Here is a 12,588-nt window from a genome sequence, read left to right as displayed (position 1 = left end):
CAGGAATTGAAAAGGTAAAATTATAGTGTCATCTTCTGAAGATACTCAGCCTGTGGGCACAGAGCAGATGACACGCTTCGTGTGTGTGCAATCAGAGGGATCCTCGTTCCTTTCAGGCTTGCACACGGGGACGGGTCAGTGGCTTCGCGTTTGCTGTGGACGGTGCCAGAGTATAACAAGAAATGTGTGACAAGCGTGTGTGGGTGCCTGTGTGTCCCAGGCACTGTGTCACTGCCGTGTGTGGACACACAGCCTGAGCCCATCCTCGAGCAGCTCCCCGTCTAGTTGGGGCGTGGACATGTGGGATTACATTATTATCCCGACTGCCTGCTACAGAGGCAGGACAGACAGTGGTGTGTGGTCTGGGGGGTCATTGCAGGGACCCCATCTTTGACATGGAAAGTCTGCCCTCGGGGAGAATGAGGCTGGGTGACATGAGACTGTTCTGCCTTGTATGGGCCACACAAATGAGGGACGTGGCAGGGGCCCCTGCAGGGACCTGGGCACAACTGGTAGTTCTGAGCAGCAACCCTGGGCCACCGTGGAAGACGCTGGCCGCTCCCAGGCCAGAGTCGGGGCCGGGGTGGAAGGAAGCCCCCTTTTTGCTATTGCTGGAATAATTCTCTGGGTCTAATTTTACAGACTCATGCGAGTGGGAAGTATTTATTTTTAATCTGTATTAGATGTATAGAAACATTGCTTTGTGGTTTTATTGTTTTGAAAATTACTGCATGTCTTAGCATTACCTTGAAATAGAACATTCCATGGTAACTGTTACAAGGACCTTAAAACTGTTGGGGGCCTATGGAATGTGATTGTATCAAAGTCCAGAGATAAGTCTAAGGCGGAGAATAGACTACTTGGAAGCCACACTTTTCGAGGATCGAGAATGGTAATATATAAACCACTGAAGTAAAGTTCAAGTGGTGTGTAAATGTCACCAGGTCCATGATATTAAAAATGCCATTTTAGAGCATGCATGGTTTGGGTGGAGTTCATGATTATTAAATCTCGGATAGCACCAGTCGACACGCTCAGAATGCCGTATGCCTGTGTGGGACCGAGGACGGGGACCGAGGCCGCCCTGCACTCACCCCAGGCTCGGTGCGGGGTCTGTAGGAAGAGGGGAAGAGCCAAAGAAGAGGAAGCCAAGACCCCCTTGAGCAGCTTGCAGCGACTGGAGCAGGACGTGCCCCTGGGATCCCCACGGCTGCTTGCAGCGCCCCTGAGCGCCCAGCAACAGGCAGCAACGTCTCTGTCTGCAGCATTGGGTCCGGTCACTCGGTTACTCAGCTCCTCTGGGCGAAGTGTCACCTCAGGCTCAGGGACGCCCACCCCTGAGGCAGCCCCTGGGCTATTCTCAAGCCACCCACTTGTTATTTTTGCATAAGTTGAGCTAATTCGTTTCACTTTAATTCGACAAGCATTTATTAAGGACCTGGTATTTTAGGGGCTGTGTTTGGTTGTTGCCACCTATTTATTTCCAAGTGGAAAGTTGGTAATGAGGATGGAAACCAGACCCTGTGGATCAGAATATAATGCCCCCGCCCTTCCCAAGTTCGCACCGAGGCCCCGGCCATTGCTACGAGCTGCGGGGGCCAGAAGCATGAAAGTGTTTTGCATGTGTGGCTGGCACGTGTGTGTGCGTCACTGTGAACCTAAACGGCACCGAAATGTGGAAACACCACCTGTCTGAGTCAGGGACTAGAACCGCCTTTTCGGGGCCCTCGTGGAAGTGGGGCTCTCTGTAGACTGGCCTGAGAAAACCGAGGTGGTGACCTTTCTGTCCGCCCACGAGAAAGTGGCCATTGGGCGCCTGCGCTCCGCTCGTTTAATCCTCGCGTGCCGGGCGTGAGCACCGCAGAGGAACGCAGAGGCGAGACGCACGCCTGACCTCGGGGAGCCCACCAGCCGGGCAGGGTGGGCGGGGAAGGCACAGGCCTCCCCCACGTGTGCTCCAGCTCAGGGACGACACCTGCCAGGACGCCCGGCTTGGAGCAGATGGCTCCGTGCCTCGCCCACAGCTCCCAGGATTGACCGGGTGGCTCAGGCGATCCCGGACGATTCCCACACCAAGGAGGCGGGGCACAGCTGGGACCCGACTCTCAGGATGATTCCAGTCTAGCTGTCCTGTGGAAAATGGGCTTTGCACATTTTGAGCATGCATTTGATATATTTAATATTTTTTACCATTTTCAAGCAGGCTTCAGACACAATGAGAAATCTAGAGCGTTAGGAAAAAGACGGGAATTCTTTCACTGCAAATAAAACCATTATTTTTCAAGAGCAACGTACCCTGAACTAACACATCTTGGGTCCTAACTTCCCTCCCTCCACCCATCCCGGGCACCGCCCGCCCTCAACGGGGTGGATCCGGCCCGCGGGGTGTTCGACCCAGGAGGCGCCGACCGTTTCCCTAATAAGGCTGCGATTCCATCGGCCTGTTCTGGTGACATTAAACAGCAGAACCCCTGGGTCATAAAACCAGTGGATGGGTTCACAGACTTGTGGCAGGTGGTGTGGTTTATTGTTTCTATCTGACATTCCCTGACTTGGAGGGCCACAATTCTAAGTCTCCTTTTTTTTCCAGGAGAAAAGAACGTCTCTGAGCAGGTTTGGTGGAAACCCATCCTGGAGACGTGTGAGAGAGACGGAGTTCGCTTCTGACACTCTCGCCCCGCTCAGCCGCCTGGTGTCAAGAAGACGCGACAGTCGTGACCCCACACCCCCGCCAGTGCCCCCCTCTCTTCTGGGTCATTTCCCGGGAGCAGAACTGCGGCTCGGACCGTCTGCCCCGGCAGGTGTCTGTGCTCGCTCTCGTCCGGCTTCTCGTGCCTTCTATTGCCAAACTGTCCCAGCACTCGGGGACGTGCTCTGCTTGGGTTCTCCCAATAACAAAAGTGCAAAGGTGCCGCGTCAGCAGGTGGGGCCGGGGCCGGCGCACCTGGCGGTGGGGAGCCCGCTCGCAAACAGGCTCGGGACAGGCGCCATTCCTGGCGAAACCGATGACATCCATATATCTTATTTCCAGTTGTTGCAACCTGATTCCTATTATGGTCTGCACTGACGTCAGTAATAAACAATAATAAGATTGTAAACTATTGCTCTTTATAATAAAATTATGCTTCTTGGAGGTATTATAAATCTAACAGCTATTACATCAGCACCCATAACCATATATCACGTTTACCTTTTAAATATACACAGGGTATTACAGGGCTCGGCCGAAACGGCCAGATTTATTATTACTGGTTAGCCACAGCCTTTATTACGTCACAAATGACTAATCGGTGAAAACGGAGGGAGATGCGATTACAGCGATGCTCTGTCCCGTGGCTTTCGGGGGGCAGGGCGTGATGCGCGGGTGGCAGCTGTCCGACTGGGCGCTGTCACTTTTTCTTGTGCAGCCACAGGTGCTGCCCAGGGTCTGCAGATGTTTCCAGGTGCTGCTGGGAGGCTGCACGAGTCGTACCGTGCACTCGAGAAGCAAGATAACAACTTCTAAATAATTGGTTAGTTCCCAAGTTTGCTTTAACAAATCATCTCCTCTCATCCTGGGAGCCTGTGACTTCATCGCCCTCGGGGAAGCGCCTGAACCTCTCGGCAGCACAGAGACGGTCTTCTGTGCGGGGCCAGCGCGTGTGTTTGTGTTCCAGCATTTTCCTAAAACGAAGGGACTAAAGAACGGGGCAACCATAGCCGAGGACCAGAAAAGGTTGAGTCAAAATATTTCACCGAGTTATTATTAATAATCTTGTTCACTGTTGAGTCTCTCTTAGCAGGGGTGCTGAAGTGCCCCACGGACAAGCCCCGAGTTACTCCCTCTTGACACCCCCCCAAGTCTAAAGGCGCTGAGCAAGGGAGGGCACCACTGTTTTACCAGAGGAAAAAAATCCCTCCAAGGCCACACCCCGAACAGGAAAAGCAGGAAGCGCTGTGGGTGCCCCGGACCCCAGGCCCAGCGGGAGGTCAGCGTCCCCAGCTGGGTGTCCCCGTGGCAGGAGTAGTGAGGCTGCCCTGGCCCAGAGGGCTAGAGGGAACCATCGTGACAACTGCAAACTTTGTCCCCCTGGGAGTAGCATCCTCCGGTGTCCCGAGGGCAATCGGGGTCACAGACGCTCCTGCCCTGTGCGACCGACTCATGCACCTCGCCCCCTTCCCCCCCAACGCGAATGACACCTTTAATTCGAAGCAGCTTCCCTGTCCTCAGCGCCTTAGAGACGAGGCGGCCTACTGGTTGCGGCTCCCTCGGAGGGGCTGGGACGGACAGGGAAGGGGTGTGGCCGTGGGGGGACGTCGGCTTAATGGAAAAATCGCATTGTGCCGACTCCCTGAGACTGAAAAACCCACGGAGTGAGACTTCAGGTTTGGCACCTGCTCCAGAACCTTCTCGATGAAAAAAAGGTTGTCTTCATTAAGAGCATTAATATTCATGCGGCATGGTAATTTTGACACAGAAAAGGTCTCTGTAACCTTTTCTTGTGTGAGAATTTTTTACTTCTCAAGGAAATTACCGTCCAGCAATGACTTAATTAATGCTGGGTTTCTCGGGCAGGTTGTGAAGAGCTGTCAGTTTGGGCTTGCGGGAGCCGTCAAACAGGAGCAGTCGCTGGGGGCGGCGGCGCGGGGGGGCGCACCCTGGCTGGCGGGGGACCGCCACCTTCCCACATTCGTTTTAATTTAGCAACTGGCTTTCCCTAATGCCGGGTCATTTATTATTGGGACGGAGGGCACAGCTTGAATTAATAATCCATTTTTCACCCGGCATATTTATTCTCTTTCTTAGAATGGTTTCGTTCCTAATCCGTTTGGCTCTGGTAAATTGGCCGAGGAATGACGAGGCGGGTGGCCGGCGCCCATGAGGAAGGGAAACTGTCCCAGTCTTTAAAAAGAATCAGCATCGTCACCACAGAAATGGCTCCATCCGGGAGGATGAGGAGCCCGGTGCTGAGAGCCAGGGCCCTTCCCACGCGGCTCCACGTCCTCCCGGGAGGACGGGCCTCCAGAGGAGTGGGGCCATGTGCGGGACCAGGCCGCAGCACCAGGCCCTTGCGCAGCCCACGGGGCTCATCTCCTCTGCCCGTGTCGTCGCCCAGGGACTCTGCGGCCTCCGTCCTCCCTCCCTGGCTCGGCTTCCCCCACCGCCTGCCCGGGCCGCCGCGTCGTGCCCCAGCGTGGAATTTCGCGCATTTATGGGACTGTCTGGGAAGAAGGTGCGTCCGGAGACCACGGATCCCTTCCAGCTCATCTGGGAGCCGGGCGGCCACACAGCGGGAGCAGAGGGAGGGTGGCGCGCTGTCCCCCACAGTCATAAATCCGCCGCACGCGGCCACTGCCCTCCCATGGAATGGTGATGCCGCCATCTGCAGAGTTGTCCCCGGTTTTTATTTCTGGAAACAGTGAGTTGCAGCATTGCTCTGCGACATCCTCCAGGTTGAAACATGGGAGATGAAGCCTTCCCAGAGCTCCTAAAAGCCAGAGGGCTTTGGGACAACAGGATTCTCCAATATCACAGGCACAAGGGAAGCTTCCGGAACACCTAGGCTCAGGGGCCTGCCTCCTCGCTCATGGGTCACGATGGAAAGATGTTTGCTGCTTCAGGAGCCCATTGGGAGAAGAACAAAAGGCCAGTTTCCAGCTGCAGAGAATAAATCACAGGTTTTTCCACTCCAGGAACACGCTGGTAAGTCCAGGCACATAACTCAGAGCCAAGCCCCGACTTCCGATCTGCCTCCCTGAGCACAAACCAACGGCTCCATTAGCCAGAAGCCGTCAGCGTCGGGTGGGGAAGAAAAACAGTCTTCCAGCGACATGCGCCGCCTCTCCCGGGCTTCCTTGCCTGGGTGGAACCGATCGGGAAGTGGGGTGTTGGTGGCTTTCGGGCCTCGGTCGGGGCAGGTGTTAGGAACCAACCCACCTGCAGGCTCAACCGGGCCAGCCTCTGGGCTGCTGATGTCACTCGGCCACAAAGCCGCTCCCTGGCTCCGTGACTAGGTCGAGGCTTTGCAGTTCGAGTGGAAAACCCCAGCTCCCCAAGGCCCTGCTGCACACTTAAATTTACATTTTTACAACCTGATGAAAAATCTTCCCAGGAGGAAGGAAAAGTCTCCCTGCCCCTCTACCTGCACTAAATTCGCCAGTAAACAAAACGAGCACAGCGCAGAGAGCTGTGTGCGTGCTTATCGCCGCGGCAGCGCCAGGCCCCCAAAGACCGCCTCTGAGGGCTGAGGACACATAACACGTACTATATTTTTAATATCATTAGGTAACCAAATAAAATAAATATTTTACTCTGCTGGGGCTTAGCAACATAGGCGCATGAGCCAGAGAGCAGAACCGCGAGCCGGAGCGCGGCGTGGGAAGCCGGGCCCCGCGCAGGCGGGGAGGCCCCGCAGATGCGCTGGGTCCGGGCCCAGGGGGCGAGAGAGGGAGCGATCGTGGCGAAGTTTGTACATAATAACACTAACATACTAGGCGTATCGTGGGTATCGGGAAATCGCTCTTACGCTTTAGAGCTGTGCTCCCCAACCCCGGACCGCACAGCAGCAGGTGAGCAGTGGGCAAGCGAGCGAAGCTTCATCTGTGTTCACAGCCGCTCCCCATCGCTCGCATCACCGCCTGAGCTCCGCCTCCGTGAGATCAGCGGCGGCATTTGATTCGCACAGGAGCTCGTAACCCCACTGTAAACTGCGCATGGAGGGATCCAGGTTGCTCCTTATGAGAATCTAATGCCTGATGATCTGAGGTGGAGCCGAGGCGGTGATGCTAGCACTGGGGAGCAGCTGCAAATACAGAGTCTCACTAGCAGGGAGGTTTGACTGCACAATAAATGTAATGCTCTTCAATCATCCCGAAACCATCGCCCCCCGACCCCACCATCCATGGAAAAATTGTCTTCCATGAAACCAGTCCCTGGCGCCAAAAAGGTTGGGGACGGCTGCTCTAGAGAGAGGTAACCAAGGGCCCAGACATGTTCCCAAGGGTGGTATGTATTGGTTGGTGACGGGACCACAGTAAATTTGCGACTCACCCCCCACAAAAGACCCTTCTCCCCTTGTTCCTGGGGCATCTATGAAGAGCCGCCATGCACGAGTGCGAGGCTCCCCAGAAGAGACGACGTCCGAGCCACAGGAAGCTCACCGTCCAGACCCCCCAGCTCCGCAGATGCTTCAGCAAGGGGGGCTGCAGGCGCCTCGCGGAGCCTCACACTGTGGAAGAGACACTGAAAAGGAAGCTTCCTCCTCCGTCGGTCTCTAAGTAAGGGAAGAGAACGAAAGGAAAACGCCACAACCCCGAACATGTCTCACCTGTTTTCAATAATGTCCGCAGCTGTGGCCGTATCTCTCCCCTGTGCCCTTGCTGGTCTGGAAATCCCGGGCAAGCATCCACGAGCACACGGTGCCGGCTGCTGCAGCCGCTGCGTGAGCAGCTCCAAACACAGGACGTGCAAACTCCCCCACCCCCGACTCTCTCCTGTGGCTGGGAAGGCTTTGTGCCTGGGGAAGGTCAGCTCACAAGGACTGTCTGTCCCCTCCCATGTGACACGGGTCTATCTGAAACAAGGTCATACTTGTCAATGACTGGTCTAGGAGCAGGCACATGGCCTAGTCCTGACCAAGGGTTCCCAAGGGGAAGGTTTCCTTACCAGATAAAATGATGGGTCTCGGAGAATATGCCCCCTTCTCCCTGCCCCATCATCCAGCAAGGGTGTGATGTCTGGAGCTACAGCAGCCATTTTGTAGCCTAAGATGACAATCATGAGGACACAAAGTGGGGAACCCATTGCAGGAAAAAAACAGATGGCACAATTGAGCAGTGTGCCCACCCCCCACTGGCTCCCCGGCTCCACGTTACCTGTGCCAATTGACATTATTGCCTTTTTCTCTGTTAATCAGGTGTAGCTCATCCTGACCCACCTTACAGCCTACCCATGCAGCTCACCCTATCACTGCAGAGGCCCGGGAGAGTGAGACGATGAGCTGTGGCTGGAGGAGGAGATGTCGGAGGTGGAGCGGTGTCAGCTGGGACCGAGCCATGCACAGAGCACGCTACATAGGACAGGAGGGAACAACCCGCTCATGCCGCAAAATCAAACTCACCGCGTGGGCTCCAAGTGCCAGGGGAAACAGAAGTCTATGTGAATGGCCACCCAGCAGTGCCAGGGGCCTGGTGTCACGGGCAAGGGTTGGCTGGGACCCTCAAAGCAAAGTGATTCGGGTCAGCCAGAAAGCTTGGGGGACACAGGGAGCCGGGCCAGAGGTCCCCAGGTGGGCGCAGAGAGCCCAGGGCAGGTCTGGAAGACACACCCGTGAGGCCTGACAGTGGGTGCAGTGGCCGGGGGTGGGGAGCTGCGGGGACAGTGTTAGGAAACACAGCCCCAGCCACCCGCCCCACGGGAGGGCAAGCAGGGTTCAACAGGAGGCAGCTTCTGTTTATTTTTCATTTTGTGGCCTGTGGTTTCGTTATTCTCTTTCTAAGAAACACAGAATAAATGTGCTTGCAGAGCCATGGAGTCCAGGAGTCTGTTGCCCAAAACGTAGGTTCTTTCTCTGCCCCTCAGGGAGGACCCTGTCTTTCATTTTACAGCTTCCGTCACTGGCCCGCGGGTCGTGTGGCCTCCTCCCCCCTGAGCTCACGCTGCCTGTGGACGAGGGCTGAGGCTGGGAAGGAGGGCGTGGCGGGGATGCGCCGGTCCCAGGCCCTGCGCCAGCGGGACAGCGGCACCCCACAGCAGTGGTCCCAGCGAGCGGGACTTTTTCTGTTCACTACAATAATTAGTCCCCAGTTATGTCAGAACTGTAGGGTCGCACTTCACAGCCGTGACATCTTAGCCTTGAATTATGACAATATTCTGTATGGAAATGCTATTTCTGTTTTCAAAACACTTCCTGACATGTTCTCTTGTTTGAGTTTCAAGACATTTTTATAAGGCCCCCGACAGGGTGCAAGGGAGGCTGGACGCCGGGCGGGGCTGAGAAGCCGAGCGTTGCGAGGGGCGCGGGGAAGCCTTGGCGGCCAGGCGCCCTCACGCCCCGCTGCCCGGGTGGGCTCCTCTCTCCGCCCAGGTCCCGCCCAGCCTGCCCGGCTCCCCCTCCCGCCCTCGGGTTCTGAGCCTCTGGGAGCGGCGGCTTGGGCTGGTCCCCAGACACTGCCCTACGATCATTTCTATTGAACAAAAGAACCTTCCAGAGCCGGGAGCTGATCCCCAGAAGGGCCAGAACATCCTCCGCATCTTCCTTTTTGCATCCCACGTGCTCAGGGCCCGGCCGGAGTGAGGGGCTCCCTCGGGCATCAGGGCCTGGGGCGAAGGGCACAGGGACAGTCTGCTTCCCTCCTCCCCGCAAGGGCCACGCCCCTCGAGTCCTGTGTGTGGCCCTCTGTCCCGCACTGAAGGCGTCATCTGTGTCACTGACAGGAATGATTCCCAAGTCCACTGTCCGCGCTTGAGCTCACTTTTCCAAGTCCCCGCGCTCCCCTGACCGGGGCCAGCCATCACGTTCACCCCCAAACCAGCTCCCCCCTTCACCGCACAGACTTGTAACTGACCGCAGCACCTCCTTTCCAGCCCGAGGCCCCGCTCACCCTGGACCCCTCTCTCAGCTGCACACAGCTCAGCAAGCTTCCATGGCGCGCCCTGTGTGCTCTGTGACACTGGGAATAAACACAAACAGGACACGAAGCCTGCAATTAGAGACATTAGAGCGGCCACGTAATTGAACGTTAGGAACAGGCGGGACCTGTCCGATCATCTGAACTCCGACCTCTGGTTTTATACATGAACAAGGGAAGGCCCCCAGAGAGGGTCAGGAGCCTGCTCAAGGTCGCACAGCTAAACACGGGCAGACTGGGCCGCGACCCCAGGGGTCTTGCCCATGAACGCTCTTCCCAGGGCACTGCGACAGTTCCTCCCAAGGCACGAGGCTGCGCAGGCGGGAAGGGAGAACACAGACAGAAACTGTTCATTGTGACCTCCAAGTTCTGCTGTTTTACCCTGGTTTTGTTGCAGCTAGACATTCTGTCGCATCTCCTGGCAGGGAAACGAAACAAACACAAGCATACCTGTTGTTTGGGCGGTCAGCGTCCCAAGGCTTCTGAGAGCTAAACACAGCACAGAGGAAATCCCTAGAACCTATCACAGATGAAAAAACCCAAAGCCAAAGACTCATCACTATCAAACAAAAGGTTCACCAGGATGAGGCCTGCGGTCTGGGCAAGCGCTAGGGTACTAGCAGGCACCCACACGCCAGCAATTCTAATTTCAGCCACGCAGTGTCCTATTCCCCGCTGTTCCCTAATTTCTTGAGGGGAAAAAAATCTGTGTTTAATCTGCACTATGTTCGCTCCTCCATTTGTTCTCTGCTGGCTGCCCCGGCGCTGGGATGTCTGATTTTTCACTTGCTGATTTAGATGCTCGTATGACACATTCAACCTTTTAAATAAATCATTCATTTTTTTTAAAGGTTGGCTATGTCACAGTGTTGCGATGCACCCGATTTTTAAAATAACTGTTTATTTGATGTCAGGTCCATCAGACAGAAAAATAAATGTGACTTGGTAGAACCTACTACGGAAATTTGATATCTTTGATTTGGATTTACTTAGTCCATTGCTCAACGAATTGAGAATATTTTTGGCCAGGCTCGAGAGACAATGGAAATGATGTAGCAGGAGCCCCCAGACTCTCCCTTCTGTGGCTTCCCCCCTGCTTTGGGGCCTCCACTTTCCCAGGTGCTCACTGTCACCAGCGTTTGCCCTCATCTCTGCTCTCAAAACTGGCTCTCAGGAGACGACTCACACCAGTCGTTCAAGCACAGCGTGGATGTCCCGGGGTGCCAGAGGTCTCCCACGCTGGGCAGGGCCGGAGCTGTGGGTCTTTATCTTCTTATCACTACTGCCTGGGCCGTGCCTGGAACCCTGCAGCTCTCAATATGCGTTTGTGAAATGGATGAAAGGCTGGGAGCATTTGTATCTTAAGGCTTCACCTCTAGGTAATGAAAACTCAGACGTGTTTCAAGCACGTGGGTGGCCAAGAGTTAGAATGAAGGGACTAAACTCCAATATGATAAGGCAAATGAGAGGTCGATTGTGGATGGTGGATCTGTCCAGCGCTCGTCCCTGATGTCCTCCCACCCACGGTCTAGACTTGCTCAGACGCTTTAGGGTCCAGGGACTTGTCGGGTCTATGTTTCTATTCCAAAGCTTATAAATCCTGGACATGCATATCTACACACGTGCTGGCCTCACATGTGCATAACTTAGACACCATGATAAGGTCTATGTGACCGTTATCATAGAAAGCTTAAGATGGTACTGAGCATGACTAGATGCTCAAAAATACTTTAGAGGCCGGGTGCGGTGGCTCACACCTGTCATCCCAGCACTTTGGGAGGCCAAGGTGGGAGGATTGCTTGAGACCAGGAGTTTGAAACCAGCCTGAGCAATGTAGGGAAACCCCATCTCTATAAAAAATAGAAAAATTAGCTGGGTATGGTGGCACATGCCTGTAGTGCCAGCAACTTGGGAGGCTGAGGCAGGAGGATTGCTTGAGCCCAGGAGTTCGAGGCTGCAGTGAGCTATAATGATGCCACTGCAGTCCAGCCTGGGCAACAGAGTGAGATTGTGTCAAATAAATAAATAAATAAAAACTTTATAAATTTGATAAATCTGAAGGCAACAATGTCGATTATTGAACTCATATTAGTGATATCGGCCCACAGTAATGCTCACAGAGAACCACTGTACCAGTACTACTGCTATCTCTATATTATCACCATTCCTAGGACGCCCAGTCCCACAGCTGTAGTATTAGGCCAGTTCTTGAGCTAAGAAGAAACAGCGCTGTCATACATTATTTTCATGGAGGAAAAGTTGACCCTAAGTTTTAACTTGGGGACTTTCCCTACTCATCTATGGCAGTAGTCAGTGTACCACTCTCTCAGTATCAGGTTCCATGAGCCAATGAGTAGGCAGAAGCCAGAAAGACCCATATTTTAAGTTCTGCTCTTTTGTTTTGAAATAGACGCAAGTAGAAAAATGCAGGAATCCTAAAACTCAACAAGCTAAAGCGCAACAGCCCCAGATGAGCCAGGAACGTGAACAGTACATTTGCTGAGTGGGAAAACCCAAAGTCCAAAAGGACATGAAGAGACTCTCGGACACTTCAGTAACCAGAAAACAATAGATGGACATGAAATGACAATGATTATCTTTGAGGGTGTAGGGAGGAAAGAGAGATAAAATGGGATGAACAAACCAACAAATTGGCCCTGTATGGACCAATAACAATGATGTACCATGAAGTGAAGAGGATGAGGTAAATAAATTTCATCTGAGGTAAATAAATAAACTTAATAATAAAGAAAAACTAAAAGAGGGGAGGGATTTTGGATATCTACTAGGTGAATGTCCAAAAATAATTATATTTCCATAGGCCAGAAACAGAAAATTAAATTTTAAGATGATACTACTTACAATAGCCTTAAGGACATCAAATAATGAGAAATAACATAATAAAATACAAGGCCTCTGCACTAAACACTATAAAACATTTTTGAGAGAAAAAAATTTTAAAGATATAAATAAATTAAA

The sequence above is a fragment of the Propithecus coquereli genome, unplaced genomic scaffold (genome assembly GCF_000956105.1).
Source record: "Propithecus coquereli isolate 6110/MARCELLA unplaced genomic scaffold, Pcoq_1.0 Scaffold296, whole genome shotgun sequence".
Taxonomy (NCBI): domain Eukaryota; kingdom Metazoa; phylum Chordata; class Mammalia; order Primates; family Indriidae; genus Propithecus; species Propithecus coquereli.
This window is presented reverse-complemented; position numbering follows the sequence as displayed.